The sequence below is a fragment of the Struthio camelus genome, chromosome 3 (genome assembly GCF_040807025.1).
Source record: "Struthio camelus isolate bStrCam1 chromosome 3, bStrCam1.hap1, whole genome shotgun sequence".
Classification (NCBI taxonomy): Eukaryota; Metazoa; Chordata; class Aves; order Struthioniformes; family Struthionidae; genus Struthio; species Struthio camelus.
In genome coordinates, this window is record NC_090944.1 from 108,558,702 (window position 1) to 108,577,957 (window position 19,256).

The following is a 19,256-nucleotide window of genomic DNA, read 5'->3' on the forward strand; positions in this document are numbered from 1 at the left end:
GAGACTTATTTCTGAAGTACTCTTTTCCCTTTACTGATTCAAGCCTTGTGGATAATTTAACTACCAGAATAGAGGTAGTATTTCTAATTATATAAGGATTGCAGAAACGCACGCAGTAAGTCTACGTTTCAAATATTAATAGAGAAGTAATGCTGTACAGACCTACTGAGAACTGCACATATCTCTGGTAAAAGCTCTATAAACTCAAGTAAATAAAGCATAGTAATTGCAGGGAAAGAAACCATCCCTCAATCATTTAGGCAGTATTCTGATGGCCACTGGTTGTAACGTGCAAATCCACACAAGTAACATTAAATAGAAATGGAGTTTCTTTTACAGTGGTGTCCAGACACCACAGGTAGGAAACAGAGCACAACTAACTTAAAAATTTAAATTGTTTTGACATATGAGAAAAAGAAGTCCGAGTCCTGCGCTACTCTCTAAAGACAATTCTTAGAGCTCGTGCTCCAACTAGAAACAGCAACTGCTAAAACTCCCAGACTTCAGGTCAGGCTAGAAAGTTACAGTCTGAAAGTATTCATGGTGCTAAACCCAATTTTTAATCTTAAGTGCAGTATAAGAACACACTGCCAAGTCTGATCTTATGACATTTGACCAGTAGGGACCTTAACACACACACACACACACAAAAAGTCACATCCTTTAAATATGGTAGAACAACAATTATTGCATAACTTAGAATTTCTGTAGGATCACACAACAGCAATTTTGCTGCAATCATCCCTCAGCAGGGAATACAAAAACAAAACAAAAAAACCCCACATACACACTGAAAAAGCATTGTTAGCATAGGAAGGTACCTACTACGGAGAAAAATTGTAGATGACTCGCTGAAATAATGTCTTCTGTTTAAGTTTCCCAGAACATTAAAAAAAATATATTGGCAGTTTAAGTTCACGTGGGCAGAATAAACAATTCCAGTCAAGTTGAGCATGGCAGCCCTTTTGATGACCTCTGCAAAGGCGTAACTATTCTAAGGAAAAGTGCCTACAGGAGTTCTCCCATAGCAGGACAGAATTTGTTTCTACTACTAAGAACACTAAAGTGTATCCTCCTCTATCAAGTTCAAAAAATACAAATAGGTCTCATATTCATATAAAAAGTGATCTAATGGTTACTCATACATAATTCCAGAGAGTTTTCCAAGTTAAGGAAAAGCAGATTTTTAAATACGATGCCTCACTAATGCAGGGGAATTGAAAGTGAAGTGAAAGATGTGCCAGTTTCATATTGCAGGTCTTTGACTAACTCAGTAGAAACATCCAATTTAAGATACCTCATAAACAGAGCATTTCATTCAATTACAAATCAGCTATTTTGCAAGCAGATAGTTCCTCTGTTCTGGGATCAGCTCACACTGTTTTAATAGTCTTATTTCTTCTCACATGACATTCTACATTTTTCACAACCTCAATAGCTTGCCTAACGTCTCTCCCTCACCACAGTCCCTTTACTTCCCCTTGGACTTATAAGCACCTCCCTTGCCCTCAGAGCTCTTCCATGCCCCCAGCTACTTCCCATGTTTCCTTTCTATCTGACCAAGGAAAAGACTGTATTTTTTAATATGCACTGACTAGCTAGTTGCCACCTCTTAAAATAGGTGAACACAAAGTTCTATCTCTCTTTCTTTAGTGAGAAATCTATGGTGGTGACTAAATAGGCAAAAGTAGCACTGACATTTAAGAAATCTTGCAAACTGCATTAAAGAAAAAATAAAAGAGTGACATGGACCAATGGGTTCAAAATTTTCTAAGAGCATGGAAACTGATAAGAGTGGCAGCTTAAGCTATGATTTCTTAGAAATCACAATTAAAAAAAAAAAGTTTGCATTATCCTGAAGAATTGCTGCATACACTAAAAAAACCCACTGCTGCACAATGACTTCGATTCAGAAATTTGCCATTTGTGTTGCAAGAAGTCCATATCCAATGAAGTTTTACGCATAGCATCTGTATTTTTTTGTTCACTGTTAACATTACTGGAGCAAAGCATTTGACAGTAGCAAGGTCATATGCTCATGTAAGAGATAAGAAAACTTCAGAAAATTCCACAACTAGAAGCGAGCTCTACTTTGCAGCAGCACAAATGACTTGAAAAAAATATGAAAGACATTCAACTATAATTTATAGTACAGCTATATTAATGAATGACCTCAAAAACTTGTTCTAACTCCCATGTGTCACTGCAACACTTAAAATGAGATTAAACTTTAACCTATTGTGGAAAAAAGTCCTGGAAAAGCCCGATATCTTACCCAGCTACAGATACACTCTATATCAAGTAGAAAAGTGGCCCGAGATGGACAGTTCTGAAAGTATCTACAACTTTACAAAATGTTCTTCATAATCAGTGATCTAACTTCTCAATTATTTTTCTTTTATGCCAGAAGCTGGACAAGCAAACATTATCATTATAGTACCACTGCTACTCTTGGATCAGTTTCTCTATAAAATGTATGCTTTCATAAAATAGAGGCATATTTGAATAACTGCAGTATGAAACTCGGGGCGGGGGGGGGGGGGGGGGGAAATAACCTGCAAAATACCTGGCAAGCAAGGAGTTAAGGTCCTGCCTAAGAGCACCCTACAGCTGCTGTCAGCAGTCAGGCTTGTCAAGAGAAGCTCTAGGCTGTCTTGACAAGACTAATTGGCAGCAAGCACCTGGTTCCCTAGGCTGGGCAGGGGTAGGTAAAAGAATATAAGCCCTGCAAAGAAGGGGAAGGAGCTGGAAGGCTGCCAGTAGGTCTAGCCTGTTTCATGTTTTCACTTTGATCCACAGGCAGCTTTATCCTAGAGCATATCCAGTTAGAGCTATCAGACACATTTTTTCTGAAACCTTCTAGCGGAAAGGAACCTGTGCTTTATTGCTCTGTACATGTGAGCTCTGCCACAGAGCACCCACAAAAATCTTTTTGTGCAGCTTTGCATTGCAGCATAGCCAATTGCAACATCAATGGTAGTATTAAATAGTTATGGAATTGAAATTTAGGTTTTCACGCAATACCAAAAGTTAGTTTAAATGCATTACTATGACTTTAAAGCTAAGGGCTTGTATCTCAGGAAATCAAAAATGAAACTGTCATGGAAACAGCGATTTTGGCACAGAAGATATTCTGTATATTGCATATATAAAATAGGGGCAAACACAGTGTATCTTTAAAATACAAAGCAAATTACAGTGCATCTTTAAGAAGAAGAAGAGAATAAATATTCTGGAAACCGGCTAAAAGCAGACTGCATGAACAACCTCTGGAAGTGGGACTTCCAGAAATGTGAAAAGATACACATTTTGACTTTCAATAGGAATCATGATTTCAGTGAATTTGATGCTCTCTGAAATTTTACCCTGCCATTTCTTTTTAAGATCAAGAACTCAAATCAAAAAGTTAAAATGTTTTAAGACATTAACCTTACCGGTTCAGCCTCTGAACCTGAGGGAGTTTCCGCCTCACTTTTTTTTTTTTTCTCCTCCCAAAAGAGTAAGGGAAAAATATGTATCAGTTTGTTATCTTTATCAGCAGAGTTTTATATTTTTAAACCAACAAGTGTCTAATTACACACACATAGTATCAATATATTTCAGTTTTGCATTTTTTGTGCCAGCAAGACAGCTTAAATATAAATATCGGAAAGTTGAAACTGAATTTCCTTAAAGCAAGTACTCAGCAGAAACTATATCTACGCCTCTGTCAAGTTTCACGTTTTATCAGGTTTACTTTTAACTTGTTAGTCAAGAATTCTAACAGTATATAGTAGGGTGAGTATTTCCATAACTCAAATAATTGGAGATTTGTAAGTCTTAAAAGAAAAAAGTCAGTGCTTGTACATAGTCTGTTTGAAGGACGTTTCAGTCAAGGAGTATTCAGGTTGAGTTTGTGAAAACAAGAGGTTACAATGGAACTGTTCTATACCACTAGTATCGCTGCTAAAAACCTTCCTGAGTAGCAGCGAAGCTAGCCTGTTTTTAACCGAGTACGTTATATAAACAATTACATCATTCCTTTAACTGAGAGCGATGTTAATCAATTTTAATACAGAGATCTATTAGCAGTCTTTAAAAGGAAAAAGCTCCATGTAATGAGATTATAAATTACTAAGCTTAGAGTTACTGCTCTAACCAAAAAGCATTGTTCAGAGTGACAGCAAGGCAAAAAATCCACAGTTCTCTGCAATATTTGCTGTCCTTTTGTATTCTATAACCTTGCACAAAACGAAACACGTTTTCATGATTAAATTTAGAGGCTTTTTTGGTCTTTGCTCATAAGCAACTAAAGAGACTTCCAAGTTTTCAAATAGAAAATAAAATGCAACACTTTTATTGCTCCATGCAAAGCAGGAATGCTCATTACTCGAAACACAGAAATGGTTAAATCTCAGGGTATACCACAAAAACTTCAGGCAAAAATGCCTAACTCTTCACATAGCCCAAATGTAAGACTATCACTGTGCATAAGAAACGCATCAGAGAAAGAACAATTATTGGTAAGGAAGTTGGATCTGTCCTTCGTCTTAAGAGCATCTATTGCTTTATGATCCATTTCAACTGCGGACTCACCCAGAACATAATTATGTTACCACATTATCTGTAGGTAGCTGACTCCTATTTCATAATAGGATGCAAAAGAGGCAATATTTTTTGTCAAGATGCGGCTATACCTTTCTTCTTGGCCTTACATAGTGCAATCAGTTACATTAAAACTATTTGAATAAAATGCTTATTCTGGCAAAGAAACATCTGTGTATGCTAACTGAATGAGCCCCCACAGCATGAGAGTTCTCCAAAAAGTGTACGGGTTTGATTAGCTCTTGTATTCTCCCAAAAATAAGTTAAATAAATGCTTTGCCTTTTGATGTTATCTATTTAAAGTTGCCACAAATTTTTCCTAAGGTTTATTCTTATTGTTGCACCAAGACCTAGTCCTAAACCAGTAACCCATTGGTTAGCTACTGTACATTTGTCATGACTAATATGAAAAAGAGTCCAACACACTAGCTTGCAACACCACTCTTCAGGGTCCAACAGACGCAACAACTCATTCAGTACCGAGAAGGCAAGAAGCATCTCACATTTGATACGTATATGGTCTCATGTCTGACAGGGATAAGTTACAGGCTGCAGGAACTCCAAGAAGGTGAAATAATGGACTAGAAAAATTAGTCTTTACAATAGCACTACCAACTGGGCAAGACGAGTAAAGCTTCCTCTCTTACGGCCCTAAGTTAGATTTGTGAAAGAGATTTAGTTGCATGGATGGGCTGGGAGACTGCATTTCATGCAGAAAGCTTGCAACACAACATTAAACTTAACAAACCTAAATCAAACATGACGACCAGATGATTGGTTTGACAGAAAGACTCCCCCCCCCCAAAAAAAAAAAATCAAAATCAAAACCACAACAGAGACAGTGAGTGATTGAGATCATTTCACAAAAGGGGTGGTCAACTATCACCCCAAGCTGAATATGGGTGAAATAAAAGAGTACAGGTCCTATTTGGCTGTTTCTCATTAACAGAAGTTAGACATAGACAGGGTACTCTAAGGACAAAATTCTGTAACTAACCTACCATTACTCTGCTGCTATTAAAAGGGGTATTTCTACTTTCCACCCCCATCCCTTTGCAACCATTCCAACATTCATCTGACCACTTCATGTTCATTCATTTTCATTAAACGCCATAAAACTATCCAGTGTTCAAGTGGAATTGGCTCACTGAACTGACACACAGAACCTTACTCAGGAAGCAAGAAGCTGGAGGAGAGAAGTGACAGAGTCAGGGTATGAGAAACTCCAGGGTCTACCATCAAGAGCAAGAGGGTGCAGAACCACCTCTATCAGCAACAGTGAGCTGTTAAGAAGGGTTCAGCCATTTCTGTGAAACCTCACCCCTTAATGTGAAATCAAGTTCTCCTTATACTAGCAAACATTTGTTTTATTTAATGAAAGTCATAATTGTGCAGCAAAAAGTTAAAATAAAGCCTTAAGACTGAGCTCACCTAGAAAAACACTGCATATTTTAGAAGGTCAAGCGATCCATCAGCCAGGTAACCGCTAAAAGGAAAAACAAATACTATAAAAATAACAGAACTATTCCTTTTCATTTATTCAAAAAGAAGGTCAACTGTTACTTGAAACCAAACCACTTGCATAAGCATATTCAAGGAAACGGGGAAAAATTCTTCAGTAAATGATTTCAGGAAGCTTATTTCCTTAAGCACCCTGCATGACAGAAAAGAATTTGGTTCCTGATTTAGAAAAAACAAGTTTCCTCAATTTTTCACTAGGAGAGATATAGCAGTTTCCACATCTAGCTACTGTCATATAGTAGACAAATTCCTGAATGGAAAATGCACAGTATGATCACAAGAATGAGAATTGCAAAAATCTGTTCCTCATTAGTAGACAAAAACTAAGAAATTTTCTTGGAATACCCTTAATGAACCACAGCTTGAGCACATCACAAAACATTAGATAAAGCTGAAGGGTCTGAATAACTAAAAAGGTCTCGCAACTTTGCACAGATCTCAAACTCTTCTGCTACAGACTGGCTAAAGATTCCACCAGTCAGGCTGAGGTACGGGTAAAGGAACAAAGAGCGGAAAAGCAGAGAGCGCTCTAACATTTGAGTTGGTCTCATAAGACTGAGAATTTCTGATGGCACTGGTATCAGAGACATTGGCGTATAGCGCTAAGTGGTAGGTAACTTAAAAATCAGTAATGATTTTAAGAAAAAAAAAATGAAGATTTATCTTTGTAAGAGTTCTGATAATCTGTCAGACCTTAAAATTTTTCAGTAAAATCTGTCTGTTCCCTACTGTACTGAATGAACACAGAAGAACTCCTGGTCAACATCTCTGATAAAGTTTACAGTGCTGCAGTGAGTTTTTCTGCTTCTAGTTCAGAGGAAGAAAGGGTAATAGAAAGGACAGCAATTAAGAAGATTCAGGGAAAGTTACCTCAGACAACTTCAAGCTGCTATAAAATTGTCATAAACTTTGCTAATTAAATTTGGAGAAATTTTTGCTTTACAGGGGAAATCCTTAAAAAAACAAAAGGGTACTTTAAGCTCTACAGTATCAACAGACAAAGTCATCTTTATGAAAAATTGAACTAGACACCTCAAAAGCAACAGTGAAATTCAGGTGGTGGGCTCAAAATATTCTTTTCAACAACATACGCCTTGAAACTTTTTTTTTTTTTTTTTTAAATTAACATCACCTAATGCTTCCCATTAACAGATCAAATTCGGTGGCTTACTGTAGCTTACCCATTTGGGCTAGTTTTATTGCCTGGGTAGCTACCTGAAACAACTTTTTAAAGTTGAGGCTGTTCTAGGAAGTGTCCAGAAAAGTTACATTCCATCTATCTTAAAAAGTTCTTCTGCCATGTTTATAGACGTTTAGACAATCTTAGTTCTGCTATGAACCCCTGGGGGGGTGGGGACAAAAAAATCAAACACCTTTGGGTTTGTTGTCTTAGTCTTTCCATATTTTACCTACTAAGCTCTTTAAAGCATCAGAATTGGGCCTTTTTGATAACTGTTGTAGTAGCCAGTACTGACCAAATGCATATATCTTGCTCTTCTGGAGCAACCGAGAACCCTCCCTTCAACTCACCATTACACATTAGAATGAAGAGCAGAGTCCTTGTTATGCATATTAAAAATCTCCACTGATACATTGATAATGTCACATGTGAAGCCATTACTAGACAGTGCATGTGTTGGTAGACATTTGGAGGTATTGTAGAGCTGAAGGAAGAAGAGCAGAGGAAGAATAAGTTGAGCACATGAGTCTGGAACTGCTGCATGCCAGGTCTGCCTCCAGGAGACTTCTGTCTTTGCTTTGCGCCATTTCACTGTCCCTATCCCTCTCCCCTTGAGCTCAGGCAGACTGACTTCTTGCACACAATTCTGGTTCCCAGGCCCCATGCAGCTTACTGCAGTCCAGAGATGTACTTGCAAGGAAAATCCTGCCGAGCACACAGAGTGCAGACAGTCTCCAGGGAATTCCACAAAGAAATGTCAGCATGTGCAGATTAAAAATTTTCAAAATGAGAACTGACTGAATTTTGGCAGATTATCATATAAAAATAAAACACCACATCTCTGCCAGAGGTCATCCACTGACAAATTTCAAGTCTATGTTCCAGTTCAGAGGTACATTAGAATATTTCAAAGAAGTGACTGCCATAAAAAAAAATGGCATAGACAATTATTCTAGTTTTGTTTCTGGAAACAGAAGAACAACTTTGGCCGAAAGCTTTAAACAAAATTAAATCCAAGGCAAAGAAAAAGCATAAAGTATGTCAGACCCAAAAGACTAGAGTTCAGCGAAGTTATAAACAACTGAATACAGCATCTTTTAAAATTTTCTAACACTTCCTATTTTTTATGTAAATACAAGATGAAAGAAGAACACCGGGGGAACAAGGACCCGTGTATGAAATACCATTCTCACTTATGCAGCAACGAACTTTGCTACAGAGGTTTACAGAAGTGCAACAAACTGAAACACTTTGGCAGTGATGCAGAACCATTGGAATAGTCCATGTAAAGTTTGCAAACTGATGGATGAGCAACTTGACACTTTCAGAGTGATTTGTGTAATGGCCAACATCAGGTTCAATGAAACAATAGAGAAGTTGGATCCAGCAAACAAAGGAAAAAACCCTCCAAGCTATCTTGCTCTCTAAAAATTTCAACTATTCATTTGTTTATTGAGTACATAAAAACAATAAAAGATCAGATAACACTTTAACACTTTTTGCCATCTTGTTTTCCCCAGCAAACTTCATTACAAAGACAGATCATACTGACCTTAGCAAGCCTCAGAGATACTACAGTGAATCTGAAGACTTACTTCACTTACTGCACTACTCAGCACTGAGTAGTGGAGGGGAAGGAGAGAACCGAGCAACGAACACATACAGAAGACAGCATATTCTCTGAAGTTGTTACAGAAAATAGAGGACTCTTAGACCCACAGGAAGCAGAAGCTCAGGAAGTCCACAAAGACTAGATAAGACTTCTCAGAGAGTCTGGAGAGGAAAAAGAATCCTATCACAATGGTAAAAAACCAAAATGACCAGGGAAGTTTTCTTCATTCTTCTGACTCTTTTCAAAGCAGTTCTCAATACTATATTTAACTTCAAGTCATACATAAAAAAAAAATAGGAACAACCCTGGCCTCCAGCTTTTTACTTCCAGTTTCCATTGCTCAGTTTCCACTATGGGGAATTTAAAGCTTTTGTAAGTATCATAGTAATTAAAAAAAGAGAATACGCTACTTGTAGCCAAGCTATAATTGGAAGTACTTTTGAACATAGCTAGGCCTGGTCCAAAGTTATACTTCTTTCCAAATACTGGTTGGTTGGTTGGTTGAGGTTTTTTTGTTTTGTGGGTGATTTGTGAGTTTTAGGAAGGTTTTTTTTTTTGTTTTAAACAGATTCCAATGCTCATATGACTTCCCCATCTGAGGAGAGGGGTGAAAGATGCAAAGAAGCTTGAGTCTCTTAACAGCACCACCTGCTGGCAATACACACTACTGCCCAGGGATGGCACACAATTTTGGTACCACCATTAGCGGTTATGGTACTGCTGACAAGCTATAAGCTTCAGCTCTGGACCAGACCTCCATATACACGTGGAACTTTACTGCATCTCCTTCTCCCCCACCATTTTACGGTATGTTCCGTTGCTGCTGCTGCTACTCCTCACCACAAACACTTATCTCTGCCTACTTGCTGCACATTCCCACCCTAAGTGTATAAAGATACAGCTTAGTCCCATCTATGTAATGCCCGCATATAGCATAGTAAAGGTATGCCTGCAAACTCTTTTGACTAGTAATTCTCAATATGCACGTACATGAGCCCCAGGGTTAGCTCCTGCATATAGGCAGATTGCATTTAACTACCTATGCTGGGGTACTCATCTCAGGATTCAGGCATAAATCTCCAGAGGCAGGAAGTTATCACCAAATACCTTTTGGGAGAGCTTCATAAGGCATTAGTGATGAACATACTACAGCCTGCAAAACTCTGCTAGAGGGTATGAGCTTGCTTGTATGGGACTATGGAGATGGTGCCTCCTTTTAACAGAAGGATCAATTATCAATAACCTCTCAGAAATCATGCCAAGATTTCCAAAACCTACTGAAGTACAATCCCTCTCATTAGAGCACTAAATATATGGGTCAACTCCAAAATAAGTGAACGATGATGGTAACAAATACATATGCACAACTGAATAGGTAACAGGAGCAGAATCATTGGATGGGTCTGTACTTAAGGGATTTGCAAATGGTGCTACACTGCATCTTGTAACAGAGGGAGAACTTTGTACAAAGTTCTATTCCTGATTTGGCTGTCACCATCCCAAATCAAACACCAGAATTTTTGCCAACGTTGTTGTACCTTCAACTCCACTATACAGTCTGCTATAACTGAACCATGAGGGTTTCTGACAGCATAAAAATGACAGCTAAGATCAAGGGTACTTTTCTACGTCTGTAACAAACTCTTAATTTGCAAAGTGTTTATCTCTAGATCACTTCTTATACCTGTACTATGGGGTTTTTATAAAGGAGAACTGCACACGGAGCGTTAGGAAAGCTTAATGAATTATCAATGAAACTTTAGAAGAAAAACATCCTTCAGAACAGAGGCATCAGCTAAATACCGTTGCATGCTATTCCACAGGTAAAGTACGCCCTATTGCTGCAGGGCACTGCTGTTACCTCCTGAGCCTCTCCAGGATACTAAGCAATGTTCACAAACTAGCAAGACTTAACAGAAAATTCTATTAGGACAGTCATCTATGATGTCGGCATATTCTTAAACCAACAACTGTTACCTTAATGTCCTCTCTGAATTCAGAAGAAGCTGGAAAAAGACAGGGCACCATGCTTTACAGATAACCACCTCACTGTTAGCAAGAAGCCTGAAATTAAAAAACTTCCACAAATTGCTACTATCAAATTTTATAAGTTAGCTGTATCCCAATAACCTTCTCACTACATTAAATTAGTCTTGTATTTCCTTGAGCCATAGCTCACAGTAGATCTACAAATTAACTAGTAACAAAGAGTTTTGAAAAATCTTACCAGCATATACTCCTGTTTAACATGGGCAGAAAATGCTTTTCTTCGACTCAATTCTTTGCTAAATTAATCTACGGTTGCATTCTTCATAGAAAGATTGCTGGAAAAACTCAAATTGCTGGAAACAGGAACTATAATTACTGACCCTCATCAAGTCAGCCAATATTAAATTGCAAAGTAGATGTTTTGGCATTAAAGCTATAACCTAATCGCACAAAGAAAAGCGAGTTGGAGAGTAATAGAACAAACGAAGCCCAACATTTGTGAGAACTCAGAAAATGAGATATGAGCAGGCAATTTACAGGAAAAAATTGAAAATGTATTCTGAACATGAGTAACCACTTTTTAGATCTGTACTGCATGACAAAAAAGAGCAAAACTAATTCTTTCCACATCTGTGCTGTGCCAAAGATTTGTCAAACATCAAGCATAATATTCAAACAGTGGGATATAATTTTTATCAAATTCTGTAGTAATGAACAAACTGTAAACCACAGCTGCATTGCGTTTTTTTCTACTTACATAACAATGTTCTCTTTTCTCCACAATTTTCAGGTTCACTTTATTCACTTTTGCTATTTAAAATTTGGACAGAAGAAAAATCTTAAATGCCTGTACATTTCCTGGGAAAACAGAAAATGCCATTACAGATGTTCCATTAGGAAATTTGTGTGAAATTATACATGCTTCTGTCAATTATGAAACTGGTAAATCCATATTTTTCTCTCTTATTATAGGCTTTAAAGCAAATATAGGGGTTGATAGATTCCTGACCTACATAGAGAGGTGCTATTAGTATGCCACATTAACTTTTTAGCAGTATTAAAAAGATTAGCTTATCACAGTACAACATCGATTCATCTCTCAAATTTGATGTAAGTTTTTAAAAATTATAGAATTAATTCCTGAGATAAGTGGATCTTTTCCAGGCTCTGTTTCTACTGCTGCCCAGACAAAATATAGCAACTACCCACATAATGGCAACACTATAATTTCATAATATTATAATTTTTGAGCCTATAAGCAAAAACTTACAGAACGAAGATCAACTAACAAATGAAGCAGCGTTACAAATCTTCAGCTTATGTATGGTCATCTACGATGCTCAGAGAGAATATATTTTCTCCTCAAATAAGCCAATTGTATTGCTGAAAAGACGGATGTTATGTTCCTCTAGAGCTCATTACCAAAGAGGATTTCCAAACATCAGCTACCTATGCATAGCCTCAAAAAGACAACTAGTGATACACTGCTACGCTAATTTTCTCCAATTCTTAAAATCCTGATCAAAAACTGGTTCCAAAAGCAAGAAGCAGCACTCACCAAAAATATACAGAGATCAGTGGACTTAGGGAAGGGAAGACTCAAGCAGTACAAAAACAGAGAATTTACAAACTTTCAGACCACTTAAGCTAGCCTAGACTTAGCATTTCGAAGCTAGCTTCTAAACCCAACCTGGAAAAAAGTTTGTAAGTTTAATCGATGAAAAATCAGTTCTGAACGACTTACGTACATCTCTCTGTTCTACGGAAGAACAAAACGTCCTTCCAGCTCCAAATCTGTATGCCATATTAAAACTAAATCCAAACCTTAATAAAAAAAAAAAAAAAAAAAAGATGACTACTACTTTTCAGAAACCAATTACTAACTGGTATGGACCTTAACATGGCCCTTAACCTCTTGTTTATTCTGTTCATGACCGCGCACTAGGAAAAAAAATCAAAAAACTTTTTCAATGCAGTGGTCATCAGTCATCCACTTAAGCAATTTTGAGATATAGCTGAGAGCATTACTTGATAGTTTTTGAATTTTAGTCACACTCCTCCTGACAAAAACATTAAAAATTCTTTAACAGATGCTTCACTCCCAAAGGAGTTTGAGAGAACAAAACCACGTCATATGCATATACGACTGATACTCCTACTGACAAAAATGCTAAAATCCTCTAACAGATGCTTCAGACACCAAGGAATTTGAGAGAATAAAATCATATCATCATAAAAATCGACATTGGTCAATTCAGACTCTGAGGGAAGGCAGTTTTCTCCCTTCTTATAGCAAAATTATTTCAGCATTATAAAAATTAAAACTTCTAACCTAACATATTCCTAGATTTTCTCTTTATAGCTTCAGTAAGGGGTATTTCGGCAGGCCAGTCTGCAACAGCCCTTGTATTTATTCAAATCAATATTTCTAGAACCTAGTTCAACCAACATTAAAATACTGCTAGGCTATAAAGTACCTTGTTGATTTACTGAACTTCAACAAAATTTTAATTAGGACCTGAAACCACTGCAGAATACCATAAAAGATAACTTTTTTGAAATGGTCATATTGGAGGATTAATTACTAAGTTACCCTTATAATAGAGGGGGAAAACAACCACCACCACCACCAACTTTCCTCCCAAAACTGGAGAGAAATAAGGGACTCATTTTTACACTGATTTTACCAGTGCACAATATATTAAACTTCTAAAGTAAATGTAGATTTTCTCCAGAAGTCTGTTTCATCAAACATTCTCCTCAAAAGGTAAACTAGCTTAACCAAAGGAAACCAACAGTCAAAGTCATAATCCAGCATGGCTTCCTACATCTAAGGCAGTTTTTAAAAAGACAAAATATTGCTAATTTTTTAAAGCCAGCTGGAGTTTTCTTACATCGTCCTATAAGCTAATCAAGAAACCAAGTGCTACCTGGCGGACAACATGCTCCTGCAGTACAGTAACAGGATATAACACAAGAACAGCCCAGACTGTTAAAGGGCGCACCTAGTTAATAACTTATCAAGCCAATACATGAGGGGCAGGAAAGAGTACAAAAACAGGTGAACTGTTTAATAATACCTCTCTGATATGCTCTCCCTGTGTCAGTACTTTGCAGTTCAGGGAATTTCAAACTCAGAGGTAAGTACCTTTGCATTCTCCATGATCATATTAACAACAACAACAAAAAAATCTTCTAATCGAGATTATTATATATAATTTGTCCTACTTCTGTGACTTCCAGAATGAGAAGCCCTGCTGTCAAATTTCTTGTCTTCCTTCAGAGACAAAGCATCCCGATTTTAAGGAAGATAATTATAAACAGCTTCTTTGGTAGATAAAGAACCTTCACTTTAAAGATAAAATTGGTCTGATACTGAACTCCAATCCAACACATTCGTTGCTACTGTTTTAAAGAATGTCAAATGACCAAAGAGGTGGAAGTCACTGCCTAAGCACTGGCTAGAGCTTGCTGAAACGGCCAACAAGATCCTAACAGCAGAAACTTAAGTCTGCTGGATCCAACAGACTATTTTCTTACATTAAGGGTGCAGTTAGACGAGACAGGCTTAAGGGATAACAAAACACTGCAATCTGAAGGGACAACACAGCTCCATCACCTTTTTCCCATACACACACTCCACACCAACTCACTCTCTCCAGCTGACTCCAGTCCTCAGAGTTGATCTCCTTCGCACATCGATTCAGCTCACCAAGCCAGCATCAGGCAACCCATCAGAGAAAACAAGAGTATTATCTCCCTTTTACTGAAAACATCATCTTAGCAATCTTGTCTAAACGCTACTTAAGTGGGTTAAATGAACTGGTTGAATAAAAAGTTGAGAAACTGTTTGGCAGCTTAAAAATACATAGTTATTTTCCTCTTTCAAGGAATGAGTAAGAACAATGAATGAGAAATGAGATTTCCCAAGTCTAAAACACTGCAGGACACAGGTGAATGGAACTTTCTCCTTAGTGAGTAAATTTTAAATGAAAAATGTGTTTTGATAAAACATCTGGTTTTGCTACTTATCTAGCACATCTGAAGTACATATCTATTTTAAAGTGCTATTTAATCGAATTCTACTATTTATCCAAGTGAGGTTTAACATGAGTTTAAAAAAAAAAAAGACATAACTCACCCTAACATCCCCTAACAGAAATGTGAAAATTAAAGATCTGAGGAATAAAATAAAACATAAATTAAGCAGCATTTATACTGCTATAATCAAAGCTATTACACAAAGATTCCACATCACCAAAGCTGACTGAAGATTAAAGATAATTTGCAATCCAAAGCTCATTCATTTTATCCTTATACTATTTCAAAAGAATAAGAGACCCCTTATTACGCTAGTGGAATGATTAAAATACTTCCTTCTCCATAAAGGCCAGGCAAATTTAAAAGTCCTCCAAACACAAAGTTTAGTAATGGGGTACTTTTCCATCAGCAAGTCAGTCAATGAATCAAGCTCTGCCTCAAAGCCATACTGCAAAAAATGAAAGTCTAACGTAGATAGGTATGAAAGCAGATGTACCTAAGCAGATATAATTCAAGGTATCAAAAGTTAAAGATATCTCGGAGATTGAACTTACAGTATTCAATTTATTTTCAAGAAGTAGGGTACTTGCAGGTCTGACCTAATAAACATGTTCTTACACAAAAAGCCTCATCCTCAGCTAGCCAAGTTTCTTGAAGAAAATTAAGTCAAACTTGCATAAGCAATCTCTACCCGCTAAAGTTTGCTTTTTTTTTTTTTAAAAAAAGGCCAAATATTCTATGAGACAATCTTGATTAGCTTTTATTGTCATTTTCATCAGCTTTACGTAATTCATTCAACTGCACTCCTTGAGCTCCTCTTAAGTTAATGGAATCACTTACAAGGTGCTAAGTACCAGGCCCTTTTATCTCAGAATTACAATTCTTAATCCTATGATTAACATATAGGTTTTGAGCTATGAGGCCCAAATGACTTCATCTGGGTACCAGACTGACTTTTGAATTACTATCAGAATTCATTCTGCTGAGGAGGAGCAAATAATTTTTCAATCAGATTTAGTATTACAGGAGAACTGTTTTATACTGCTTCTACTGTATTTAAGTTTTTTTACAATCTTTGAAATTCCACCTCGGTAAATATACTCCAATTATAAATCTCTGAAGCAGTTCCAAACACAGTCGAACTTCAGGCTATAAGAAATTGGTGCTTGCATTAATAAGTATCGCAGTAATAAACAGTATAACAATATTCTAAGAACATTCCATGCACCTTCAAAAGGGATAAGAATTTTTTTTTTTTTATAAAAACCTTGTGTTAACATATAGACCTCATGCAGTGCACTGAAATTTAGCTTCTTATTATGTTGCATCAAGGAGGAAAGCAAAGTCCAGAAATATTTGATTCTTCATCAGCTATTGCATAGACCCAAACCTTCACATGATGGTAACACATCAGCTGATAATAGTACATAATCAAGTAATATCCAGATAGCCAGGAACATGCCTTATATGGCTATATAAAGAAAATACTACAGAAATGCCAAAGAAGTATTACTTATCTGGGCAACTTCCATCTCCCCCTCCTTCTTATCCCAATCTTTCAAAGATAAGCTTTAAATGTTTTGCAGCTGTCCAACATTAAGGCTAAAGAATTCAACAACCACGGCTGTGTAAAAGTACAGGCGGGAAAGAATGTACTACCATGTTACCCAGGAATTCAGGACCAGCTAGAGACACAGAAGACGCTCCTGACTGCAAATTACTTTAACAAAATATGGATAAGGTTCCAAGAGCAGATAAACCTGTAAAGTTACTCTTTTCTTCTTTCCAGACAATTCTTGAAAGGAGTTCCACTATATAAACTATCACCGACTATGCATAACTACACTGAGTTTTAGCCAACCTCTCTCACAGCCAAAAATATCAACTACCACTGCACACGTTTTCTTACTGAGATTTTCAGAAGGTCTGCATAATCTTATAACCATGAAGTTAGTGAGCCATTTCATATTTCCTGAAACTAAACTGCACATTAGATGATTCACCAATTAGTGTATTCATGAAGCTTTAGAAAGCAATCAAATTTTCATTTTTGCTGAAAAATTTAACAGAGATGTCCAGCTGTATGCATGGAGAGAGCATGTGAGCGGGTTTTTTTTTTTTTTTTTTTTGCCTTTATTTAACTGAAGTAACAGCTATGTTAGCTGGTGAAAAATATTCAGTGTGTCAGAGTTAATTTATAGAGCTGACAAAGTATAAGGGCTCCAGAAGGTATAGCATACATTTTCTAAACTTTAAATATAATATTTTAACTAGATATAGCTCAGAGATGAAAATAAGCTGCCCAACAACCAAACCACAGAAATATGTACAGTTTTAGGACACTTGATTTAATAGATCAACTACATGTTTGTTTCAGACTAGTACACAGGCTAACAGTATCGGAAAAGTTGATGACCCTTCTGATTCAAAAACTCCGTAAATTGAAATGCACTTTTTAGTCCAGGAAGATTACCATAGAAGACAGCGGGCATCTCATTACAGTGCATGCCATGGCCACTCGGAGGAGATGCATTGCATATTGCTGAGCACAAGCAAGCATAGTGGCCTTACTGAAGCCTCTAGGCACTACCACAACATAAATACTGAATGCTAATTTCCCCTTAAAGTTGAAGAAACTATCAAGCATAGCTCTTGGGGAAAGCAAGGCAAGGAAATCAGCTTAAAATAGACAGCTATTCAAGAATTACTTAACTATCCATCCCGTTTCAGGAATCGATGTTTTAGGAGTTTATGATGAAGTCATTGCATCACAGGTTATTTTGTTTTCATTCTAACAAAGTCAGACAGGCACACTTTAGTGATTTAAGCTTTTCAATGAAGAAAGAAGAGTCTTTTTGAGATTTTACATTTGCCTTCACCCTATACTGTAGTAAATGAAACATCACCGCTTTAACTGAATCTTAAAAATAGATGAGCCTTTTGTATGAAAGTCATCTGAATTTCAGGAGGCGTCTAGTAAAAACTGAGCTATTTAGCAAGAGGGTATCATAGGACAAGGTTGTTTACAGCTATAACAGCACTCTTTACTAGTCTTAAATTTTCCTTTGATTAGACTAAAATTCATCTCCCACTCAACTTTAAACCTAATGAATGAGATCAGAAAAATGCATGGTTTACCATCTTGGACCTGTGCATTAGGAAAACACGTGAATTGCCACAACGAATTAGATGAACAGTCACTTATCTAGAACCTTGCCTCAGAGTGACAGGTTTCACATGTTTCAGAGAAGATTTAAAAAAAATCTTGCTAATAGAACACAGTTCCTTTCTAATCCCTTCCATCTGCTCTCTCTTTCTTAGATGTATCTGCTGTCATTAAAAGAATCACAGAAGAGAAATTCTAAATATTCCTCCAAGGACTAAAACGGCCATTTTTTCAAAGCTCTCACATGTATGAAGTCATGCCAACCTATTGCATGCTACCCAGCTGTCTGAAGTCACCAGTTTGATGTATTGCTAGTACAATTCTGAAACCCAAATAGAGGTAAGACACTTGGACCGATTAGAAAATTGGAATAAATTTTAGCAGCTCAATCCGTCAGGTCTCAAAACTGTTTATCTTCTCATTTTTTTGTAGTTCACTTTCAACCGACAAATCATACATCCTGAAAGTATAGTTAATTCACTCTACCATAGCTATTAACGTATGAAAACATGCAAAAGACAATCAAATCTATTCTGATATATGCCTTATGGCTAAGGCTGTTGCTTTCATATCAGGTCTATTTGAATACCCTGGTTTATAGATTAACAACTGAATGAACTAGAGACTGTCAACTTGGAAACTTGCCTCATTTCAAAAATGATGTGATATCATATGAACCGTGTCTCAAGATTCCTATGGCCACAACAAAGTTTAACTAAGAAATTGTCCTAACGTCATTCATATGCACAGTGCCACAACGACAGATTCAAATCCAGAAGAAAAGTTATAAGATCTTAACCAATAAGATAAATTGCATTTTGGGGATATGGTGTTCTGCATGGTCGTTACCAAGCGACATAAGTCCATTTCAGGAAGGGAAATTGGAGTTATGAAAGGACATTCCATCCCCCTCGATAATGTGTTGGGACTCAAAACTTCTGGTGCGCATAAATCACAATCTCAATGTTGCACAAATATACTCTGTAGGGAGGAATGGAACTAGAAATACTCTTTTGTAAGAGTACTATATCTTGGAATAACGTCCATAAATGGAAATTAACCAAGCTTCCAGGAAAGGGAATTAGGAACTACACCATCACTCTGTGATTCTGTGCTAAAAATGAAAGCACTTCCAGAAAGCCACATTCAGACGTTGATTCAGT

At 36.9% G+C, this 19,256-nt stretch overlaps 1 protein-coding gene across 10 annotated transcripts in view; it reads right to left on the minus strand.

Moving 5' to 3' along the window:
* The window catches only part of SOCS5 (suppressor of cytokine signaling 5), a 101,963-nt gene that overhangs the window by 10,780 nt on the left and 71,927 nt on the right, over positions 1-19,256 (minus strand). Inside the window, exon 1 of one of the 10 annotated variants that reach the window (XM_068939604.1) lies at positions 11,644-11,662. The exons of 8 other annotated variants lie outside the window; for them this stretch is intronic. The gene's annotated coding sequence lies outside the window, so the exon portion shown is untranslated. Of the gene's footprint in view, positions 1-6,015; positions 6,071-11,643; positions 11,663-19,256 lie in introns of those variants that run through there. One more of the 10 variants, XM_068939605.1, reaches the window with a different exon arrangement.